Genomic DNA, 19,272 nt, shown 5'->3' with positions numbered 1-19,272 from the left:
AAGTCAATTCTAAGCAAAAAGAACAAAGCGGGGGGCATCACACTCCCGGACTTCAAACTATACTACAAGGCTACAGTAATCAAAACAGCATGGTACTGGTACCAAAACAGAGATTTAGACCAATGGAACAGAACAGAGATCTCAGAGGCAACACAACATATCTACAACCATCTGATCTTTGACAAACCAGAGAAAAACAAGCAATGGGGAAAGGATTCCCTGTTCAATAAATGGTGTTGGGAAAGCTGGCTAGCCATGTGCAGAAAGCAGAAACTGGACCCCTTCCTGATATACCTTACACTAAAATTAACTCTAAATGGATTAAAGAGTTAAACATAAGACCTAACACCATAAGAACCCTAGAAAAAAAACCCAGGCAAAACCATTCAGGACATAGGCATAGGCAAGGACTTCATGACCAAAACACCGAAAGCATTGACAACAAAAGCCAAAATAGACAAATGGGACCTAATCAAACTCCACAGCTCCTGCACAGCAAAAGAAACAGTCATTAGAGTGAATTGGCAACCAACAGAATGGGAAAAAATTTTTTCAGTCTACCCATCTGACAAAGGGCTGATATCCAGAATCTACATAGAACTAAAACAGATTTACAAGAAAAAAAAACAAACAATCCTATTCAAAAGTGGGCAATGGATATGAACAGACATTTTACAAAAGAAGACATACATGAGGCTAACAAACATTTGAAAAATGCTCATCACTGGTCATTAGAGAAATGCAAATCAAAACTACATTGAGATACCATCTCACGCCAGTTCGAATGACAATCATTAAAAAATCTAGAGACAACAGATGCTGGAGAGGATGTGGAGAAATAGGAACACTTTTACACTGTTGGTGGGAGTGTAAATTAGTTCATCCATTGTGGAAGACAGTGTGGCGATTCCTAAGAGGACCTAGAAATAGAAATTCCATTTGACCCAGCAATCCCATTACTGGGTATATATCTAAAGGATTATAAATCGTTCTACTATAAGGACACATGCACACGAATGTTCATTGCAGCACTGTTTACAATAGCAAAGACCTGGAACCAACCCAAATGCCCATCAATGATAGACTGGACAGGGAAAATGTGGCACATATACACCATGGAATACTATGTAGCCATCAAAAATGATGAGTTCGTGTCCTTTGTAGGGACATGGATGAACCTGGAAACCATCATTCTCAACAAACTGACACAAGAACAGAAAATCAAACACCGCATATTCTCACTCATAGGTGGGTGTTGAGCAATGAGAACACGTGGACACAGGGAGGGAAGCATCACACACTGGGGTCTGTCGGGGAAATAGGGGAGGGACAGCGTGGGGTGTGGAGTTGGGGAGAGATAGCATGGGGAGAAATGCCAGATATAGGTGATGGGGAGGAAAGTAGCAAATCACACTGCCATGTGTGTACCTATGCAACAATCTTGCATGTTCTTCAAATGTACTCCAAAACCTACAATGCAATAAAAATAAAAAATACAGTATTATCATAAAAAAAAAAATGAAACCCATACCTAAATACATCTTAGACTGCTGAAAGCCAAAAAAAAAAAAAAAAAAAGGAAAAACCTTTAAAAGCATTAAGAGAAAAAAGATAAATTACTTTCAGAAGAGCAATAATTAAGCTGACCATTGACTTCTCATTAGAAACAATGAAAGCCAGAAAGATGGAATGATATGTCCCATATCTGAAATAGTAAAATAGAGGAGGATTCTATACACACATATTGTTCATGTAAAGATAGTCAAGAATAACAATGAAAGACATTTTCAGACAAATGAAAGTAATAAAATTTTTCCCTAGGAGATCTGCAACACAATAAATTATTAAAGGGTGCTTTTTAAGCAGAAGAAAATTATCCCAATTGGCACGTTGGAAATAAATTTAAGGATAGGTATGTGGATTGGCTGATTGACTGCAGAAAGCAACAATTGTAGGAGCAGAACAGTTATAAAAGAAAAGAGTCATATATAAGTAAGAAGAGGGTTAAATGGATTAAATTGTTCTAAGGCACTTGCATTGTCTAGGAGGAGGATAAAAATGTAAGTTGACATTGATAACTCAATGATCTGTGATAACTCAGAGATACATTTTTTAACCTCTTGGGCAACTCCTAAAGGATAGTAAAGAGATAGATGACATCTAAACTAACAGAAGAAAATGAGATTAAATTTTCAAAATACTCAATACAAAAAGAGGATATAAAGGAGAAAAAAGGAAACAGAACTAATAGAAAGCACTGAGTAAAATGGTAGGTGTAAACCAAAATTTATCATTGAGTACATTAAATGTAAGTAGACAAAATATTCCAAATAAAGTCAGAATTTACCAGACTGAATAAAAATCATACTAAATTATATGTTGCTTACAAGAAGCCTATCAAACTCTCAAGATACAAAACGGTTATAAGTTAAAAGACTGAAAAAGATACCATGAAAATACCACCCATAGAAAAGCAGATATAACAATATTCATATCAAAGAAAACTTTAAAGTAGAAAGCATTAGAGGAAAAGAGGGACATGTCATAAAGTTCTAATTTATTGGGAAGATATAATGTCACAATTTAAATATACTTAATAGCATGGCCTCACCCTAAATGTAGCAAAATTTAACACAACTGCCTGGTGAAAGAGACAAATCCACAGTAATTCTGGGAAATTTTAATCTTTATCAAGAACTAACAAGCAAGCAGAGAGAAAAAAAAATTTAGAAATTGAATATTTGGCCAGGTGCAGTGGCTCATGCCTATAATCCCAGCAGTTTGAGATGCTGAGACAGGTGGATCAGTTCAGCTCAGGAGTTTGCAACCAGCCTGGACAACATGGTGAAATGCTGTTTCTACAAAAAAATACAAAAAAAAAATTAGCCAGGCATGGTGTTTTGTGCCTGCAGTCCCAGCTACTCAGGAGGCTGAGGCAGGAGGATTTCTTGAGCCCAGGAGGCAAAGGTTGCAGTGAGCTGAGATCATGCCACTGCACCCTAACCTTGAGTGACAGAGCAAGACTTTGTCTCAATAATAATAAAAATGGAATATTTTAGATACATAATTTTTAAAAACTTGGCCTAATGGACATTTATAGAATGTATGCCCAACAACTACAGAACGCATATTCTTGCCAAGGGCAGAGAGACATTACCAGGGGAAAGAGAAACCAGAAGTGCTTTTATAGTCTGAATGGGCTAGCGTGATGGATTGGGGTGCAGTGGAGCACCCAGGATAAGGCCAGATTTTCCCATATAATGTTAGCTTTAGGTTTTCGGTAGATACCCTTTTTCTGGTTGGGAAATGTTTGAATCTATCATGTTATTAACCAGTTATGTCAGTAATAAAATTCACTTAGTTCCATGGACTTACCCATTGCCACTTTGATAATTTTTTGGTGTTTTTTTTTGTGGGTTTTTGGTGTGTGTGTTGTTTGGTTGGTTGGTTGGTTGGTTCTTGGTCAGAAAGAGAAGGTGAATATTCTGACTTGCACTGTCACACTGACATTCAGTAGTTCAAAGTGGTAAAGTTTCAGTGTGATTTTTTTCCAGCTCAGGGCCAAGATTGAGATTTTTCTAAGCAAGAAAACCATCCTCAGCCACTATTACAGAACACTGAATGGCTTTGGAAATTGGCTATTGCTGCAGACAATAGTATTCCATAAGTTCCCATTACCCCTTCCCAATCACAACCCTCTCTATACCTCCTAAAAGTAATTACTATTCTGATTTTTATTTTATTTTTACAGTAGTCACTTCTTGTTTTTCATTATACCTTAACTTTCCAAGTGTGCATTCCTAAACACTATAGTTCAGTGCTGTTGGTTTTGAACTTTAAATAAATAAACTCATACTGTAGATTATTTTTGGATTTGGCTTCTTTTGGTACTTATATTTGTGAGATTCATCCATGTTGTTATATTTAGTTCTACTTCATTGTAATTGCTGTAGAGTAAGGAATGTTAAACTATTTCTGAAAAGTTAGTAATACAAAAACATATGAAAGTATAAAACTCATTGGTAAAAGTAAGTACACAAATTCAGAATATTCTAATACTGTAATGATGGTGTATAAATCACTTTTATCTTTAGTATGAAGGTTGAAAGATCAAACTATTAAAAATAATATCTACAATAATTTGTTAAGGGATACACAACATAAAAAGATGTAAATTGTGAAACTGAAAACACAGATATTGAGGAGGGTGGATGAAAAGTGTAGAGTTTTTGCATGCAATCAAATTTAAATTGTTACCAGTTAACTGTAAGGTGTTTTATATATTCCTCATGGTAAGTACAAAGCAAAAACCTCTATTAAATACACAAAGGGTGAAAAGTAAGAAATCAAAGCATAGCACTAGAGAAAATCACCTAATTACAAAGAAATACAGGAAGAGAGGAAGAAAGGAACAAGGACCTACAAAACAACCATAAAACAATGAAACAAATGATAGTAATAAGTCTTTATTCAGTAATTACCTTGAATGTAATTAGATTAAATTCTACAATGCAAAGATGTAGAGTGGCTGAGTGGATAAAAACAAAGGAGACCTAACTATATCCAGCCTACGAGAGAGTCACTTCACAGTTTAAGGACTATGAACAAATGAAAAAAGTGAACGAATGAAAAAAAGATACTCAATGCAAATGGAAACCAAAATAGAACAAGTGTAGCTATACTTACATCAGATAAAATAGGCTTTAAGTAAAAAACTATAAAATGAGACCAAAAAGGTCATTGTATGGTGATAAAGGGGTCAATACATCAAGAGACTTTAACAAGTATAAATATATGTGCACTCAACATTGGCACACCTAAATATATAAAGCAAATAATAGATATGAAGGGAGAGCTAGACTGTAATACAGTAATAGTAGGGACCTCCAATATCCCACTTTCAGCAATGAACAGAACATCTAGACAAAAAATCAATAAAGAAACATCAGACTTAACCTATACCAGGCCAGGCATGGTGGCTTAAATCCCAGCACTTTGGGAGGCAGAGGCAGGCAGATCACTTGAGGTCAGGAGTTAGAGACCAGCCTGGCCAACATGGTGAAACCCTGTTTCTACTAAAAATTAAAAAAATAGCAAGATGTGGTACCTCGTGCCTGTAGTCCCAGCTACTTGGAAGGCTGAGGCAGGAGAATCTGCTGAACCTGGGAGGCAGAGGTTGCAGTGAGCCAAGATGGTGTCACTGTACTCTAGCCTGGCCGACAGAGCAAGACTCTGTCAAAAAAAAAAAAACCTATACCTTGGACCAAATGGTCCTAACAGACATGTATAGAACATTCCATCCAGCAGCAGCAGAATATACATTCTTCTCAAATACACACAGAACATTCTCCGGAATTTATGACATGTTAGGCCACTAAACAAACCTAACAAACTTAAGAAGATTGAAATTATAGCCAGTATTTTTTTTCAACCACAGTAGCATATAAAATAGAAATCAGTAACAGGAGGGATTTCAGAAAATTCGCAATTACATGGAAATTAAACAGCATGGTACTGAACAACAAGGAGTCAAAGAAGAAATGAAAAGGGAAATTTAAAAAAATACCTTGAGGTACATGAAAATGGAAACACAAGACATAGTAATGGGATGCAACAAAAGCAGTTCTAAGAGGGAAATTTATATCAATATGTACTTACATTGAAAAAGAAGAAAGATCTCAAGTAAACAACCTAACATTACACCTCAAGGAACTAAAAACAGAACAAACTAAGCCCAAAATTAGTGGAAAGAAAAAAGTAATAAAGATTAGACCAACCAGAAACAAATGAAATAGAGACTAGAAAAATAATAGAAAAGATCAACAAAACTCAAAGTTTATATTTTGAAAAGATAAAATTGACAAACCTTTAGACTACTTAAGGACAAAGAGAGAAGACTTAAAGAAAATCAGAAATGAAAGAGGAGACATTACAGCTGATGCTACAAAAATGAAAAAGAAACTACTATAAACAATTATACCCCAACAGTTTGGACAATCTAGATGAAATAGATAAATGTCTAGACACATGCAGTCTATGAAGATTGAACCATGAAGAAATAGAAAATCATAATAGACCAATAATAAGTAAGGAGATTGAATCAGTAATAAAGACTCTCATCAAAGAAAATCTGAGGCAGGACCCAACAGCTTTACTGCTTACTACTACCAAACATTTAAATTTCAAACTCCTAAAAAATTGAAGAAGAGGGAATACTTTCAACCTCATTTTACAAGGTTAGCATTACTCTTATTTCAAAACTAGACAAGGATACTACAAGAAAGAAAAATTACAGGCCAATTTTCTTGATTAACATAGATGCAAAAATTCTCAAAAAAAAAGTAACAAACCAAATTCAACAAATTAAAAGGGTCTTTCACCATGATTGCGTGAGATTTATCCTAGAGATGCAAGAATGGCTCAACATACACAAATCTATAAATGTGATATACCATATTAACAGAATGAAGGACAAAAATCATATGATCATATCAATAGATTCAGGAAAAAAACATTTTACAAATTCAATATCCTTTCATTTAAAAAAAAAAAAAACTCTTAACAAATTTCTTATAGAACAAATTGTACCTCAACATAGTAAAGTCTATATATGGCAAACCCACAACTAACATCATTCTCAACACTAAAAAGTTGAAGACTTTTTCTCTAAGATCAGAAATAGACAAGGATGCCCCATTCTTGCTACTTCTGTTCAACATAGTCCTGGAAGTCTCAGTCAGCACAGTTGGGCAAGAGAAAGAAATAAAAGGCACCCAAATTGGAAAGAAAGAAGTTAATTTTTTTTTTCTTTGCAGGTGACATGGCCTTATATATAGAAAGCCCTAAAGACTCCAACAAAAAACTAATAGAAATAATAATTAAGTTACAGGTACAAAATCAACATATGAAAATCAGTAGCATTTCTATACGTGAACAACAAACTATCCAAAAAAGAAATCAAGAAAACAATCCCATTTGTAACAGCTACAAGGAAAAAATAAAATACTTAGGAGTAAATTGAATCAAGGAGACCTGTACATTGAAAACTATCAAACATTGATGAAAGAAATTGAAGAAGACACAATTAAATGAAAAGATATCCTGTGTTCATGGACTGGAAGAATTAATATTGTTTAAATATCCATGCTACTTAAAGCAATCTACAGATTCAATGCAATATTTATCAAAATTCCAGTGATATTTTTCACAGAAATAGAAAAGGCAATTCTAAAATTCATATAGAACCACGAAAGACCCCAAATAGCCAAAGCAATCTTGAAGCAAAAAGAACAAAGCCATCACACTACCTGACTGAAAAGTCTACTGCAAAGCTATGCTAATCAAAACAGCATGGTACTACACAGATAGACTAATGGAACATGATAGCCCAGAAATAATCCCACGGATTTGTGGTCAATTGATTTTTGACAAAGGTGCCAAGAACACACAATGGGGAAAGGACAGTCTTTTCAATAAATGATGCTGAGAAAATTGGATCTCTACATAGAGAAGAATGAAATTAGAACCTTTTCTCCACCATATTTAAAACCCAACTTAAGATAGATTAAATACTTAATCATAAAACCTGATACTGTAAAATTTCCAGAAGAAAACATAAGGGAAAATCTCCTGACATTGGCCTGGATGATGATCTTTAGGATATAACTCAAAAGCACAGGTAACAAAAGTGAAAATAGACAAAAGAGATTACATCAAACTAAAAAGTTTCAGCACAGCAATAAACAATCAACAGAGTGAAGAGACAATCTACTAAGTGGGAGAAAATATTTGCAAACCATACATCTGATAAGAGGTTGATATTCAAAATATGTGAGGAACTCAACAGCAAGAAAATAAATAACCCAATTAAAAAATGTGCAAAGGACCTAAATAGACATTTCTCAAAATAAGACACATACGTATGGCCAACAGATATGTGAAAAAATGCCCAACATTAATTGTTTGAGAAATGCAAATGAAAGTCACAATGAGATAGCACCTCATACTGCTAGAATGGCTGTTATCAAAAAGACAAAACCTAAGTGTTGAGGAGCATGTGAAGAAAAGAAAACCCTTGTACACTGTTGGTAGGAAAGTAAATTAGTACAGCCATTGTGGAAAACATTATGGAGGCTCCTCAAAAAATCAAAAATGAAACTACCATATGATCCAGCAATTCCACAACTGGGTATATATCCATAGGAAATGAAATCAGTGTGTGAAAGAGATATCTACACTCCCATGTTCCTTGCAGCATTAATCACAATAGCCAAGATTTGAAATCAACCTAAGTATCCATCAACAGAGGAATAGATAATGAAAATATAATATACACACAATTGAATACTATTCAGCCTTAAAAAAAAGAAGGAAATACCATCATTTGGAGCAACATATGTGAACCTGGAGAGCATTGTGCTAAGTGAAATAAGCCAGGCACAGAAATACCAGCATAATGCACCCATACACATACATATACACTATCACTTACATGTAGAATAGAAGCAAGTTGAACTCAATAAAGAGTAGAATGTTGGTTGCCAGAAGCTAGTGTGGTGGGAAGATGTCAGTCAAAAATTTAAATTAGGAAGAATAAGTTCAAGGGATGCATTGTACAACAGTGGTGACTATATTTAATAACAATGTATTATATTTTGAAAATAGCTAAGAGCGATTTTAAGCACCCTTTCCACAAAAAAGGAAAAGAATATGAAGTAGCACATGTTAATTAGCTTGATGAACCATTCTACGATGTGTACATATTTTAAACCATCATGCTATACCTGAAAAATATATATAATCTTTGTCAGTTAAAAGTAAATAAATGGGACCCTGCCAGAGCCACCACTGCCAGCAACATGTTCAAGGTAATTCAGAGGTCCATGGGGCCAGCTGGCCCAAGCTTGCTCACCTTCAAAGTCTGTACTGCACCGAAAAAGGACTCAGCTCCCAAAATTTCCATGAAGGTTGATTAGCTTTCACTCTACTCAGTTACTGAGGGTCAATCGAAGTATGTGGAGGAGTCAAGGAGTCCGCTTGAAGAAAGCATCTCACAGCTCCAACACTACTGCAAGCCATACACAAGCTGGTGTCAGCAAACGTACTCCCAAAATAAGCCCAAGATGCAAAGTTTAGTTCAATGGGGGTTAGACAGCTATGACTATCTCCAAAATGCACCTCCTGGATTTTTTCCGAGACTTGGTGTTATGGTTTTGCTGGCCTTATTGAACTCCTTTTGGCTGGAGGTTCAAAAATAAAGAAGCTAGTGTATCTACCTGGCTTTATGGGATTAGCTGCCTCCCTCTATTATCTACAACTAGCCATTGTGTTTGCCCAGGTCAGTGGGGAGAGACTATATGACTGGGGTTTACAAGGATACTAGACCAGACTTCTGTTATCTTGGTGATATCATCCTACAAGCAAACTAATCTGAAACCCTTTCACCTAGAGATAACATACAAGCCTTAGAACTCCTTGTTCTCTTGTTGCTATTTATGCACAAAGTTAAAACCCAAGTTAAAAAAAAATGTTCCACACAAATGTTCCACAGATAACTGGTCTTCAGGACATTCATAAGCAGGCCTGCTCCTGGTAATTTGCAAGACCCAGGTCAAGAGGATGAATTGAAGCATCATATCATATGAAAATATATAAAATAGTAAATCAGGCTAACATACTGTTAGATAAAATTTATTCTACCCACCTGTATCTTTGAGATGATAACACTGAAAATAAGTAAGCAGCTATGGGCTTTATGTAATTGAAAGGTGGCATGCATCAAAGATGATAAACTTAGTTACTGTACATGTCTGACTATTCTGTTTATGGTCCATTAATGTTTGGGTAAGTAATGAAATAAAGGCATACATGGTTTTTTAAAAGTTAGAAATACATATGCATGCATACAAACAAACACATATGTATGTGCATTATGCCTGCAATATACAGAGAATATTTCTGAAAAGGTGAACAAGAAATTGGTAGGTAGTTGTTGCCAGGCATGGAAACTGGGGACTGGAGGTCACACTGAAGGAAAAGAGACTGACTTTCCTCATGTTGACATTCTTTTGTATTTTTATTTTTTTATGATGTATATATATTATTTTCAATGACAACCCAGCTAATGTACAGATTTTTTTTAAGTGCTAAAGTTTGGAAACTGAGACACTGAATAAACATCTGCATCTATAAGGCTTATAAATGGCAGAGCTGGGACGTGTGTGGGGCTGTCTGAGTTCAAAGCTAGGACTCTTTGTCATTGTATCACAGTAATTTTTTGCATGTATTGATCTGATAATGTTTCTAAAAGATGACATAATCATAAACACTTGTTTAACTTTTTTTTTTTTTTTTACAGATTATGATTTTAAAAAAGAAGCAGCAGTAGCTGTATGAATCATCACAAAGAATTCCAATAGTCTGGACTTCTCCCAAGGTGTGCAGTGCTCATAAGCTTGCTAGTGTGTGATTCATGAGAAAAGAGATTTATTTTCCTTAAACACTCAATAATTTAAAATGATTTTTAGTAATAATAATTATCAAATGAAAAACCTTTATTCTCTTTGGTGTTTTCTAGATGCCCTACTTAAAGAACATTTTCTTATGTTCCATTTCAATATTTTGTTAACTGTGAGGACGTGCTGGCTTTTTGAATCAAACAAAAGGAAATATGGAATATTTTTCCAAATAGTTTTGGTTCACTATTCACAGGACATTGGCATTGTCTACTAGAGTTGAAAATATGCATATTCCATGACTCAGGATTTTATCTCCTAGATATGTATTCAGCAGAAATACATGAGTATGTGCACCAACAGGCATGACAAGAATATTCATAGTAGTGCTATTCACAATAGTCCCAAACCAGAAACCCAAGTGTCTGTCTCCATTGGAACAGAAAAGTATACCTTGGTCCACTTCTACAGTGGCATATCAACCCACCTTTGGATCTAAGAAGTATGTTCATGCAACAGCCGTAGAGACGGTGCTGTTGAAAGGCCATCTGCCCATCCTGTGTATTGACAAGCATCAGGATTCCACGATGATTCTTCCTCATTCAAAGACTGGCAAACAGAAAAACACAGTAAATGAACAAAAACATCAATATGGAGCTCAAGTAAATAATTTATAAAGGAAAATGTATACTACTTTGAAAACAATAAAAGCTTATGTTAGAAAATATCTCACTGTAAGAAATAAAAAAATTCAGAAACATTTGCTTGGTGTCTTTAATAGGAGTCAAAAAGAAAGGGTCTTTTCAGAAACTGAAGTAGGGAGTAATAAGAACAGACAAGGTCAAAAAATAGACAGATGCAGGCTGAAAAGAAAAGAAAGTGGGCTAAGATGGAAAAAATGTAAAAAGATTCTAATCCAGCGACAAAATTTACACATTCACTTGGATGCAGTGAAAAGAGCAGAAACATCACAGCAGAGAATAAAACTGATAATGTTGGTGACACATTTATTAGGTGATCCAACATGAGATGGGAAGGAATGGGCAAAGAGATGAAAATGACAGAAGTTATCTCTAGATGACCTATCCCATGGCAATAGGAGTTCTTGAAGAAGAAACTAGAACAAATAAAATAGAAGCAATCACAGTTAATAATTAATTTTCTGAGTTAAAAAAACAAGCTGATCATACAAACTTGAAAGGGTTCACCTTGCCCTAGCAAAAGTAGGATTGGGGCAACTGAGGCAACTTTTTTCCCCCTGAGGATAACTGGCAAGAAAAAAAAAAAAAAAACAGCACCAGTAAGGAAGCATCTAAATTTTGTTTTGTTTTAAAAATGCTAACCTAAACTAGGTAAAGGTTATATTATTCACTTTTGAAATAAAACATCGGGAACACAAAATGAGAAACACAAATGATGGGATAGAAGGTGGGAGGGGAATGCTATACAGCTGGGAACGGCAGATTTTCTGTAAAGGGCCAGATGGTAACCACATTAGACTTTGTGGGTCAGATGAGTTGAGAGCTGAGTTGAGTACACAGCACATTTTAACGGTGTACTCAACTCTGCTGTTGCAGGGTAAGAGCAGCACTAGATGACACATAAATGAATGAGCATGACTGTCTTCCAGTAAAACTTTATTTTAGTTAAAACCAATACGTTTGAAATAGGATTTAAAGTTGCTTCTAATAAAGGACATATGTAATAAAACTTAAAATATATATTTTTAAATAATCTTTATCCTTACATAGTCTTCTAAAACTAAGTTTTGTATTTAGACAGTCAAGGAAAATATAAGTTGTTACACAATTCTCATTGACAATTTCCTCAGAGAGGAAAACTTTTTCCTGGTACTGGCAATCTTTTGCTTACAATGGCTTGAGTTAAAATGCTCCAAATTTTCTAAGCTTTGCTTTTGAAAACCAAAACACCTATAGTGACAATAAAAACACCCATTTAAAGCCATATGGTCATGGTGACTGGAACCATTGTAGTGAATTGGGGCTAGACTAGTACAATCAATCAATAACAATACAAAATCACAATGAACTGTCTGAGGCAGAAAACTTTTTTTGCATGGATGCATAATCAGATATAGTGCATCATTGTAAAGAGGCAGTGTGTTAGCATGAGGCAAGGTAAAATCCAAAAGGAAGGTGTGCAGTGTGGGTAAAGGATCACTTTAGGATGAAAAACTGTTAGCACAAAATTGTTGGGAATTGTAAATTCTTGAAGTACAGAACTCCCAGACAAATTATGTTAATGCCCGAGTGTTAGTTCAGTAAGAGTTTCCACTGCTAACTCCCGTCCCCCTATTCAATTCTAGGCCATGGTACCCACTTGAGAGTAGAGTTGTATTTACAAACACTTGGAGTGATTTTTATGCAGAAAATCCTAAATTTATAATTTTCATTTATGCAGTTTGCACAGAGGATTATAGATTCAGTTACTAGGAGAATGGAGAAAGCCGGCAAGTCCCTGAGTGACAGTGAATAGCCTTCAACTCTGCTTACCAATTGTGCAACAAAAGCCAGCTAGAACCCTAGCTATATAATATAGTAGTGTTATGGGATCTTTGGGGCATTGCTTTTCTGGCTGGAAACCTCTCTGGCCAGTGGGGCCTTTGCCTGACTTCTTGTTCTGTGTCCAGGAAGAATGAGGTATGCAAACACATGGAGGGTGGGCAAGATGAACAGCAGCCTTACTGAGTGTTAGAACAGCTCAGAGGAGACCCACAGTGGGTAGCTCTTCTTTGTAGGCAGGTCATCCTGTTAAGTGTTCAGCTGTCAGTAGAAAGGAGGCCCTGGAGTGGGTGGTTCCTTTCTGCAGGCAGGTCATCCCAATGAGTGTTCAGCTCTACCCAGAGAAGGTAGCTCCTCTCTGCAGCTGGTTATCCAGACATCTCCTCTGCTCTGGCTGAGTCCAGGGTTTTTTGATCTTCAGAGAGGGGAAATGCATGCTGATTGGTCCATGGGCAGCCATAGGCAAGCCCAGGAAAAGCAATACACACTCCCCCTCCAGGCAGCAGGACTGGCAGCCTGGACCCCAGGCTTCATGCCTTCTCAGCATGAAGGTAGGGCTTCACTGGGGCCCTGCCCTCTTCTGCCCAGGAGCCTAACTGCCTCCCCTGTCATTCATGGCACCCAGACTCTTCCTGCCAAGGGGTGCCTGCAGGCCAGCGATGGGCAGCCCTCAACACCCTCTCAGCTTCCCTCCCATGCTCTTCAGTGCCCAAAGTAAGGAGGAGGCCAAGGCAGCAGGGGGCTGGCATGTCAGCACTGCCCCGAGTGTGCCTCCACCCCACTGCCCTGTGGCAGTGCCAGGGCTTGGCCCCAACCTTGCTCCATAGTCAGAGCAGACACCAGGAGTAGGGAGAAGCCAGACAGCAGGAGCAGGCACCTCCAAGCCTGTGAGGGCAGGGGGGCATTCGCAGGCCCCCAACAGTGCAAGGGTGCCTGAGTCTGCAGCCACAGTTTGGGCAGCTGCAGCTGTGCCCAGGAAGGCAGGGCTCCTGCCTGCTCCCAGCTCCCCAAAAGCAAAAGGAAGTTCAGATCCATAGCTACACTTGGGTGGCTGCAGCCCTACTGGGAGGGCAGGGCTCCTGCTACTCTGTGGATTGGGAAGTCAGAGTCTACAGCCATGGTTTGGGTGGTGACAGTAGCATCTAGGGAGCTCCCACCCCAACTTGGAAGGGGCAGGGCTCTTGCTTGTTCCCAGATCCCACCGGCTCCATGGAGGATGCAGCCTCAGCTGCACCTCTCTGCTGCAGCTAGTGTGATAGCAGTGGCAGACTGTCTGGAATGGCCGCTGCCATCAGTAGCATGGAAGTTAAGAGAGCAAGCTTTGGACCCAGACTGTCTGGATTGATATCACAGTCCAAGTTCAGTGTGTCAGACAAGCTATTTAATCCCACTAAGCCTTAGCTTCCTCAAGTGTAAAATGGTATAACCATAGAAGGTACATCATGAGGTTGATGTTGGGATGTATTGAATTAATTTATATGAAAAGCTTAGAACACCACCCAATGCATGGTAAATACTCAATAAGCACCAATTAGTTAATTTTGCTATCACAAAGAGATAAAGGACAAAAAAGAAATAGGTGGAGCGTGTTTCCTGCTTATAAGGAAAACTACCACCACTCTATAGACAATGGCACAGTGGATATCAGCCTCTAACCCATCAGATGAGTTTCTCTGTCTCATCTGTGGAAGAATAAGAGACAGAGAGAATATGGATGTGCTATCATCTGCCCCTCCCCTAACCCCTCCAGCAAGAAAGGGATAGGAATGAGTACCCTATGTTCTGTCGAAACTTGAGGTGTTGAGAACAAGGGCTCCCTCCCTACCAGATATCAGAGCAGTAGAAGGAAGCCATAAGTATTGTGCAGAAGAACTTCCCAGACAACTTAGCTGCAATCATTGAAGAAGGGCTCTTTTATGATAGGTGTCAAATGTTGAGGGAACTGGAAGTGAGGGTAGAACAATGGTTCTTGGCTGTGGCTGCATGCTAAAACCACCAAGCACTTAAAAAAAATGCTTCTTGGGTTTCACTTCAGACCAATTAACATTGAATCTTTAGAAGTGGAGCCCAAGCAAAGGGAATTTTTAAAAAGTTTCCAAGTGATTTAATGTACATTCCAAGTTGAGAATAGGCAAAGCTTTTCTCAAGGAAATCGTTACTTTCCAAGCATCTACCATTCAGACTTACTATAGAAGACATGGCTTCAGTCCAGGTTCCAATGATACTTTCTTTGTAAAGCATAAAGAATTTCAAAGGGAAGAGTAGATCCAAGATGGCTGATTAGGAGCAGCACAGGATTGCAGCTCCCAGTGAAAGCGCAGAGGGTGATTGGACACTGCATTTCCAGACAGATTTTTATCGCCCACAGACCAGGAGACTCCCAGGCAGAGGAGCCCCATGGGTCACCATCGCAGCTGTTTTGGCTGGCATGGCTGTTTTGGTCGGCATGGCTATTTTGGCTGACGCCCTGGCGTGGTGGTTCTCTGTACAAAATACACTGGTCCGGGTGCCCTTTTAGCTGGTGATTGGAGTCCCGGTAAGGCACAGTCACCCATTCATCTGATGAAAAACGGGACTGAAACAGGGAGCCAGGTCAGGAGATTCCCAGACAAAAAGAGCACCACGAATCTCAGCGCCGCTGTTTCAGCCAATGCAGTGAGTTGCTGCATGGGAAATCACACAGATCCCGGTGCCTTTTCAACAGGTGACTGGAACACCTAGGAGAGAGTCAACCGTTCAACTAAAAAAAAAAAAAAAAAGACTCTGAGTCAGGGAGCCAGGTGATCAGGCTCGGCTGGGCCCACCACCCCCCCCCCCCCCAAAAAAAAAAAAAAAACAAAATACAGAAATTGAAAATGCTCTGGGTTGAGAGTTTCACAGCAAGCACAGCTGAACCCGCAACAGTCTAGCTCTGTAGGGGAGGGGCGTCCACCATTACTGAGAGACTCCAACACTACGGAGGCAGTCCGCCATTGCTGAGGCAGCCCGGTGTTGCCAAGGCAACCTGCCACTACAGAGAGAGTCTGCCATTACAGAGGCAAGCCACCATTGCCAAGGCAGTTCTAACTACACGCATATAAACAGGACTGCAGGGAAGATCACGCGGCAGCTGGGTGGAGCCCACAGCAGCTCGGCAAAGCCTCTGCAGGCAGACAGTGACTAGGCTGCCTCCTTGCTGGGCAGGGCAGCAGTGAAAAAAAAAAAAAGGTAGCAGCCCAACGGAAACTCATAAAGCCCTAATTCCCTGGGACAGGGCACCTGGGCAACAAAAAAGGGGAGATAATGAGTTCTGCTATAGCAGACCTAAACGTACCTGTCCAGCAACTCTGAATCAACAACAGAGCTCACAGCTCAGCATTTGAGGTCCAATAAAGGACAGACTGTCTCCTCAAGCAGCTCACTGATCCCTGTATATCCAAAGAGTCACCTCATAAAGGATAGAACAGACTGACATTTGGCAGGTATCCTTCTGGGACAAAGATAGCAGAAGAAGAAACTGGTGGCAACCCTTACTGTTCTGCAGCTGCTGCAGGTGATCCCCAGGCAAGTAGGGCCTGGAGTGGACCTCAGCAGTCCTCCAGCAGAGGGGACAGAATGTTAGAAGGAAAACTAAGAAACAGAAATAACTTCATCATCCACAAACTGGAAGTTCACTCAGAGACGCAATCTGAAAGTCAGCAACTACAAAGACGACAGGTGGATAAACCCACAAAGATGGGAAGAAACCAGCACAAAAAGGATGAAAACACCCAAAACCAGAACACCTCTCCTCCTACAAGGGATCACCAATCCTCACCAGCAAGGGAACAAGGCTGGATGGAGAATGAGTGTGATGAAATGACAGAATCAGACTTCAGAAGGTGGGTAATAAGAAGTTTCAGTGAGCTAAAAGAACATGTTCTAATCCAATGCAAAGAAACTCAGAAACTTGAAAAAAGATTTGATGAAATACTAACGAGAATGGACAACATAGAGAGGAATATAAGTGAATTGATGGAGCTAAAAAACACAACACAAGAACTTGGTGAAGCATGCACAAGTTTCTTTTTGCGAATTGACCAAGCAGAAGAAAGGATATCAGAGGTCAAAGATGAACTCAATGAAATAAAATGAGAAGGCAAGATTAGAGAAAAAAGGCTAAAAAGGAATGAACAAAGTCTCCAAGAAATGTGGGACTATGTGAAAAGACCTAATCTACATTTGATAGGTGTACCTGAATATGATGGAGAAAATGAATCCAAGCTGGAAAATACTCTTCAGGATATTATCCAGGAAAACTTCCCCAACCTAGCAAGGCAGGCCAATATTCAAGTCCAAGAAATACAGAGAACACCACAAAGATATTCTTCAAGAAGAGCAACCCCAAGGCACATAATCGCCAGATTCACCAGGGTTGAAATGAAGGAGAAAATGCTAATGGCAGCCAGAGAGAAAGGCCGGGTTACCCACAAAGGGAAGCCCATCAGACTCACAGCAGATCTCTCAGCGGAAACCCTACAAGCCAGAAGACAGTGGAGGCCAATATTCAACATCCTTAAAGAAAAGAACTTTCAACCCAGAATTTCATATCCAGCCAAACTAAGCTTCATAAGTGAAGGAAAAATAAAATCCTTTGTGAACAAGCAAGGACTCAGAGATTTCATCACCACCAGGCCTGCTTTACAAGAGCTCCTGAAGGAGGCTCTTCACATAGAAAGGAACAACCAGTACCAGCCACTCCAAAAACATACCAAATGGTAAAGAGCATCAACACAATCAAGAATCTGCATCAACTAACGGGCAAAACAGCCAGCTAGCATCAAAATGGCAGTATCAAATTCACACATAACAATATTAACCCTATATGTAAATGAGCTAAATGCTCCAATCAAAAGACATAGACTGGCAAATAAGATAAAAAGTCAAAACCCATCAGTGTGCTGTATCCTGGAAACCCATCTCACATGCAAGGTACACAAAGGCTCAAAATAAAGGGATGGAGGAAGATTTACCAAGCAAATGGAGAGCAAAAAAAGAGCAGGAGTTGCAATCCTCGTCTTTGATAAAATAGACTTTAAACCAGCAAAGATCAAAAGAGACAAACAAGGACATTACATAATGGTAAAAGGATCAATGCAACGAAAAGAGCTAATGATCCTAAATATATACACACCCAATACAGGAGCACCCAGATACATAAGGCAAGTTCTTAATGACTTACAAAGAGACTTAGACTCCCACACAATAATAGTGGGAGACTTTAACACCCCATTGTCAATATTAGATCAACCAGACAGAAAATTAACAAGGATATCCAGGACTTGAACTCAGACCTTGAACCAAGCAAACCTAATAGACATTTACAGAACTCTCCACCCCAAATCCACAGAATATACATTCTTCTCAGCACCACACCACACCTACTCTAAAACTGACCACATAATTGGAAGCAAATCACTCCTTAGCAAATGCAAAAGAACAGAAATCATAACAAACAGTCTCTCAGACCACAATGCAATCGAGTTAGAACTCAGAATGCAGAAACTAAGCCAAAACCACACAGCTTCATCGAAACTGAACAAGTGGCTCTTGAATGTTGACTGGAAGAACAATGAAAAGAAGACAGAAATAAAGATGTTCTTTGAAACCAACAAGAATGAAGACACAACATACCAGAATCTCTGGGACACATTTAAAGCAGTCTCTAGAGGAAAACATACAGCAATAAGAACCCACATGAGAAGCAAGGAGAAATCTAAAATTGACACCCTAGCATCAAAATTGAAAAGCTAGAGGAGCAAGATAAAAAAAAACTCAAAATCTAGCAGAAGACAAGAAATAACTAAGATCAGAGCAGAACTGAAGGAGATAGAGACACAAAAAAAACCCTTCAAAAAATTAATAAATCCAGGAGGTGGTTTTTCAAAAAGATCAACAAAATAGACCTCTAGCCAGATTAATAAAAAAGAAAAGAGAGAATAACCAAATTGATGCAATAAAAAACGATAAAGGGGATATCACCACAGATTCCACAGAAATTCAAGCCATCATCAGAGATTATTACAAACAACTCTATGCACATAAACTAGTAAACCTGGAAGAAATGGATAAATTCCTGGACACTTGCCTCCTCCCAAACCTAAACCAGGAAGATGTCGAAACCCTGAACAGACCTATAACAAGGTCTGAAGTTGAGGCAGCAATTAAGAGCCTACCACCCAAAAAAAAAGCCCAGGTCCAGATGGGTTCACAGCCGAATTCTACCAGACCTACAAAGAGGAGCTGGTACCATTCCTTCTAAAACTATTCCAAATAAT

At 38.6% G+C, this 19,272-nt stretch overlaps 1 protein-coding gene and 1 pseudogene across 7 annotated transcripts in view; both read left to right on the top strand.

The window, feature by feature from the left end:
- MAATS1 (MYCBP associated and testis expressed 1) overlaps positions 1 to 12,419 on the top strand; it is a 94,243-nt gene extending 81,824 nt beyond the window's left edge. For 3 of the 7 annotated variants that reach the window (XM_032298968.1, XM_032298962.1, XM_032298967.1), the window contains one exon: positions 10,358 to 12,225. The gene's annotated coding sequence lies outside the window, so the exon portion shown is untranslated. Of the gene's footprint in view, positions 1 to 3,566; positions 3,578 to 10,357 lie in introns of those variants that run through there. The other 4 variants (XR_004275428.1, XR_004275429.1, XM_032298966.1 and 1 more) reach the window with 4 other exon arrangements.
- LOC116565414 lies at positions 8,290 to 11,170 on the top strand (annotated as a pseudogene).
- Positions 12,420 to 19,272: the final 6,853 nt, after the last annotated feature.

Source organism: Sapajus apella, unplaced genomic scaffold, assembly GCF_009761245.1.
Source record: "Sapajus apella isolate SASKATOON/1434 unplaced genomic scaffold, GSC_monkey_1.0 scaffold40, whole genome shotgun sequence".
Classification (NCBI taxonomy): Eukaryota; Metazoa; Chordata; class Mammalia; order Primates; family Cebidae; genus Sapajus; species Sapajus apella.
The sequence above is the reverse complement of the archived record's forward strand: the minus strand, read 5'-3'. Positions and strand labels throughout refer to the sequence as shown.